Raw genomic sequence first — 6,000 nt, forward strand, 5'->3', positions numbered from 1 at the left:
CTTCTGAGGTGAGATAACGTGTTTATTTATACAATTATAAAGATACAGCTTGTTAAATCAACATTTTACAGTGTCTATTCTCTATTGTTTTCATCTGGTACAACATTATGTATGCGTCTTTTCTGGCATCTGCTAAGAGACATAAACATTTAGCCTAGCAGCAGGGTTGCCAACCATTCTGAATTATCACGGAATTGTCCCGTATTTAAGACACAATTTTGTCATGTATACGCAGGCATATGCCATATGACCACCCAAACAATAAGAATAACAAACTCTGAATTGAAAATAATGGATTTTTGGTCCCATCACTGTTTGGTGTTCGAACGTTTGCGGAAGGCGTTAAGACCCAGCAGAATCCTCAGCCGCTGGTCACTCCCGCTTCACAGCTAGATATTGTACTGAAATCACAAAACCATCTCCAAAGTTATTACTACACGACTGGTGAAGAATGAATTCTTTTTGGAATTAAATTGTACATAGATCGGCTTAGCAGTACAGTACAACTATTTTGAGTGTCCCTTATTTTCAGCAATGTGAGAAACTACTGTTAAATTTATTAGACCTGAGTGACTTTGTGTTGTTGTTGTTTGTTTGTATGATTATTAACGGGTTTTCCTGGCTCAAAATGAGGTGGAGGTGGTAAAATACTGCTCAGGTGCACACACACAATGGCACCGCATTTCAACTGGCTGAAGAAAACATTTTACAAGCACACATTTTAGGTATTTCAGTAATAGTATAATAGATATATATTTATTTTGAGAACAGTGTCATAGTTTTTTTCCCCCACAGTGTAAAACTCTTATCAGAAGGGTCAGTATCACTGTAGGGTGCCTTTTAGTGTCCTGCACATAAATAACTCATTTGCCATGAGAACTTAACAAAAAAATGACTATGAAAGGGTGAAGTGTTTATATTCATAACAAAAGCATTACTTGGTTCTTTAGATACATTTTCTAGATTTTTTTCAGTTTTGTGTAAGAGGATGTGTGTTATTTTGCTATGCTCCATGCACTGCTCATTAAATTTGAATGATAGTAGAATATTGTCAAATAATAAAATAAAATAAAAATCTCTCCTATTAATATTTTGTTAAATAAGAGATTACTCAATTTTAGTATATTGATCATTTGGTAATATAAACTATATTTTTATTTAATAAAGAAAAGAAGAGTTTGTCCATGTCCCTTGAATGGTTGTCCACCCTGTTGTATTGGGGAATCTGCCCCTTTAAGAAAAGGCCATTCGCTTTAGTGACAACAGATTTATTTGTCTCTTCAGTGGCGGGAATTTCAACCGCTGAGGTGAGCAATTTGGTGACTTTTCAGTTGACAAATTTTCTTCGTATGAGTTTGTTTACTTGCTTTGCCAAAGCTTAATATGTCCACCCTGTCGTAGGGCTGGACGATATGGCCAAAATTTATATCACGATATATTTCTTAATTTCGGTCGATACGATATAATTCCGATATCGATATGAACACTATTTAAAAAGCCTCATAAAAACGGCCAAGAACGGCCACAACAGATGTCTGTACCTACAAACTTATGAAAAATTAATTTGCCAACTCTATGAAACCTACTTCTATAAAACTATATAATATTTTAGGAATAACGGTTTCTTCAGTAATAGCTGTAAACAAAGCAGCTCCGCTGATGAACTCTACTTTATCAGATAAAAATGCCATCTAAGCTATTCTGAAGACAGTCGGTTTCCTTCAGAGATACATTCATATAAAACACCCGCGCCATGTTTTGATTTTGAAACGTGCAGTGCTCATGTTTATTCAACGAAGTCAAACGCCACAAATAAATCAATGTATGGGAATTTCAACAGCCAGACTAAATATTTAGCTAGTCACAGTTTTTTGTAAGCTAATATGCAAATTGAAGCTTAAAATGTCCACCCTGTCGGCCACTTAGACTCGATAGAGTGGACATACACATGACAGAATAGGAAATTAAAACCAAAATTTTTGAGTATTTTGACGCGAGAGAAAGAGAGAGTGCCTGAATGACTGAGCGCATCCTCCATCAGGTTAAGTCATATTCTTGAAAAAAATTTGTTTGCAATGGCGTCGTAATGTTGTCGTAATATCCTAATATCTTTTCAATGTTTAGGGGTAACGTACTCCCTCATGACTGGTGTCAGTGCTATAAAGTGAAGCATCAGCTTCAGTTTTTTCCCCCCAGTCATTTATCCCAGCGTTTACCCCTCACGTCACTAGCTCCGCCCTTGCGCCATAGCTCGTGACCGGAAGAGAAGATGAGTCGTTTTGAGGGGGAGGGGAGGTTAATGTTTTTGATTAAAGATTATGAGGGCACATGAATTAAAAAAAAAATAAATGAAGTGCACAGATAAATTATAATAAACACTACAGTATTCCATTAATAAATATGGTGACTTTAAGCAATATCGCATGAAGGGTAAGTTCCTTTGTGTTTTATATAATGGCCACTAGGAGGTGCTCTAGATCTGTTTCCTTGATCAGTTTTCCCTGAAGAGATATACTCAACTCAAGCTCACTAAAGATGTGCAAACAGTCAGATAAAATAAGAATAAGAAACTAAGTAATCAAATTTATAAAAAACAGATTGAGACTGCACTGTTGCATGCCATGCCAAACACTTCACAGACGCGCATCTTGTACATGAGATTGGTTTCTGAGATTTGAGAGATCACCGATCCAATCATTAGAGGCAATTATCGGCTGATAGCGATCGTTAGCTGATCTTGCTGAAGTTAGCTGAAGTTGTCCGAAACATGACAATGCTTTATATTTAAAAGCACTTCAAATAAAAAAAGCATAAGCGTTTATCACATCTTGCTCTGTTGTACGTTGACAGATGCGTGTGCTGGATAATGCCTCTCAAATGTTTTCCTCCGCATTAGGGCTGGGCGATATATAAAAAAATGTGATCTCTCGATATTGTCAATTTTGACAATATTCGATATATATCTCAATATGTTTGAATTTACTTTTAAATAATAAAACATGATTTTCTTTTGCCCCCATTAAAAACAACAAAAACAATTTAGATATAACGGATATTGTTACGAAGTAAATACAAAATGTTTAGTGCAAATTTAAGCAGTTAAAAAATCTAGACCAAGTGATCACTTACTGCTTTTTATTAAATGAACACGCATATACAGTATGTAACTGAAGTACTGCAAAACAAGTACAGAAAGTGCATTGTCAACTTTTTTTAAGTGTATGCAATTCACAATTTATACTGTGCAACTGGGGGAAATAATTAAACTGGGATGAGTGGTTTTTTTTACATGTTTTTAGATATACACAAGTTTGTCAACTCTCTCTGGTTTAAGAGAAGTTTTAATTTTGTTAAAAAAAAATTTTCTTCTTTTGAATACATTTTAGTCTCGTCTTTTTTCGTCAACGAAATTGCATGTTGATAATAGTCATAGTTTTCGTTTATTGACCTTATTGTCGTCTCATCTTTGTCTCGTCTTAGTCATGGGGAAAAAAGCTCGTCAGCGAGCATTTTTCGTCATAGTTTTCGTTAACAAAATTAACACTAGTCTCCATTTTGCTAATGTGTAAAAAAAAAAAAAGACCCTCCCCCACCTCACATCTCTTGCGCGGTAATAAGTAAGGGGACGAAATATTGGATGTTCGGCGCATTCTTTTGGGAAAGTATGCTTGAATTTGAAATATTCGATATTCACAATATTTTAAAATTTTACATAGTCGTCAAAATGATTGCGATATTATCGGTAATATTCGATATATTGCCCAGCCCTACTCCGCATATAACTTGCATTTTGTGGTTATATACTTATCTGTCAAATGTTAGAAAGTCTAGAAAGATATAATACTTATATGTAAATTCATTTTAAAACAAATGAAATAACTTTACATTTTGATAGATGGATAAACATAAACAACAAGATTTAAGTGTGTGAATTAATGAAAGCATTAATTTGATTTATTTTTGATTTTGGCAGATCTGCTCCTCCAACCACACAGGAGTTCATCAACAGTTCAGCTCTTCCCACAACAGTGAATGAAAGAAAGCTGAAAACATGACTGATCCAGAACCCTGCGGAATAAAACTGGAAGATGCTGAAGAACAAATAGGTTGGTGTATATTCTTCATTCTTCACTATGTTTATAAAACTTCAAGCAGTTACTTGGCGTACTGGCACTTGTGGTTAAAGGCATTGACAGTACGTAAGTACACTGAAGCTAAGCAGGGTTGAGCCTGGTCAGTACCTGTATGGGAGACCTCCTGGGAAAATCTAGGTTGCTGCTGGAAGGGGTGTTCGTGAGGCCAGCAGGGGGTTCTCACCCTGTGGTCTGTGTGGGTCCTAATGCCCCAGTGTAGTGACGGGGACACTATATTGACAAAAAGCTTGTTAAACCGAGATTCTGACTCTCTGTGGTCATTAAAAATCTCAGGATGTCCTTCGAAAAAGAGTAGGGGTGTAACCCCGGCATCCTGGCCAAATTCGGCCATTGGCCTCTGATCATCATGGCCTCCTAACCATCCCCATATCTGCTGATAGGTTTCATCACTCTGTCTCTTCTCCACCAATAAGCTGGTGTGTGGTGGGCGTTCTGGCGCAGTATGACTGCCGTCGCATCATCCAGGTGGATGCTGCACACTGGTGGTGGTTGAGCAGATTCCCCCTTCTATGTGAAGCGCTTTGAGTGCCCAGAAAAGCGCTATATAAATGTAAGGAATTATTATAAGTCACTAATGCTAAAAAAAAATTCCCTTTCAAAAAGAAAAGACTTGCTGTAAAAAAATGAAAAGAATAATTTGAGCCAGTATTGTCTTCAACTGTTGTTTTGAAAAGAGTTGTTTTAAAATAAATAACATCACAAAAGTAACATCACAAAAAAAACATCACCACCCCTCGTGCTCTACCGTTATCTTTCTCTTAGGAGTCTAAAGCCCAAAGTATCCTTCACTTTTTACGCGTACACAAGGGACAGCGTACAGTGTGTATGACCCGAATTTCGTCATCACAATAGTACGCGCATACTGTGCATACGTGCACCACCTGATTTTTGTAACTGTGCGTACTTTGTACGAAAGTATGCACAGTTACAAAAATCAGGTGGTGCACATATGCACAGTATGCGCGTACTATTGTGATGACAAAAGGTCACAAGCGCATTGAAGTTATTTTGCAGTAATCAGATGTTCTACAAGGTGGTAACACAGGCTATTTTTTCAAAGTAGAAAACAAAACAGAGACAGAACAGCAACAACAAAATAGCAGAGACTGCAACAACAACAGACGCTCACATTGACAAGTGCTTGGGAGTGAGAGGGTATGAGACAGCCCAGCTTTGGTTAAAAAGAGTTCAAAAATATTTGTTATCGGTCATAAATTATAGCGGAAAAATGGAGCAGACACTGGAGATGGATGAAGCTTCCTTGAGCGCATGTGTCGACCATTTGCGTTCGCACACAACATCAAATGGAGTATACTTTGAAAGACTACGCGTTCAACTGTACGCATACGCTAGGTGGTCTCTTTGAGGGTTCCAAGGAGGACTTTGCTAAAAAACACTACTGTTATTGACAGCTTCTGTGCAGGGAAATAGTTGGACACCATGAAGAACTCTGCCCCCTCCAGCCAAAAGAGCCAGGTGATCATAAGCGGAGCGTGTGTAAGGCTTAGCCTTCCCCTGGCCATGGGGACTTGGGGCAAAAATGCCAGCAAACTGAACAAAAATGCTCCTGCACAATTTACCCTTTGCAAACAGCTTGATTGACCGGTGATCTGACCAATCATAACGCCGATTTCACCATTTTGTCCGACAAACAAATCAGACAGGAGCATAGATTAACTTCGGTAGATTTAAAGAAAGTCCCTTTGGCTTAGACTTGAAAAATTGTGTGTATGACGTCTTTCCGCGGTTGAAATTAAATATGTTCTTATGTTCGTTCATGTTTCTTTTTCGTGCTTAAAGTAAAGAAGAAAAGACGATCAGTTCACGTGTCGATTGATCTAATAAG

The 6,000-nt window shown here is 37.5% G+C and overlaps 1 protein-coding gene across 3 annotated transcripts in view; it reads left to right on the forward strand.

The window, feature by feature from the left end:
• The window catches only part of LOC107570600 (zinc finger protein OZF-like), a 92,827-nt gene that overhangs the window by 31,115 nt on the left and 55,712 nt on the right, over positions 1-6,000 (forward strand). The window contains exons 1-2 of one of the 3 annotated variants that reach the window (XR_001607055.1): positions 617-725; positions 3,974-4,100. The exons of 1 other annotated variant lie outside the window; for it this stretch is intronic. The gene's annotated coding sequence lies outside the window, so the exon portion shown is untranslated. Of the gene's footprint in view, positions 1-616; positions 726-3,973; positions 4,101-6,000 lie in introns of those variants that run through there. One more of the 3 variants, XM_016256837.1, reaches the window with a different exon arrangement.

The sequence above is a fragment of the Sinocyclocheilus grahami genome, unplaced genomic scaffold (genome assembly GCF_001515645.1).
Source record: "Sinocyclocheilus grahami isolate Dianchi unplaced genomic scaffold, SAMN03320097.WGS_v1.1 scaffold1482.1, whole genome shotgun sequence".
NCBI classification, from domain to species: Eukaryota; Metazoa; Chordata; class Actinopteri; order Cypriniformes; family Cyprinidae; genus Sinocyclocheilus; species Sinocyclocheilus grahami.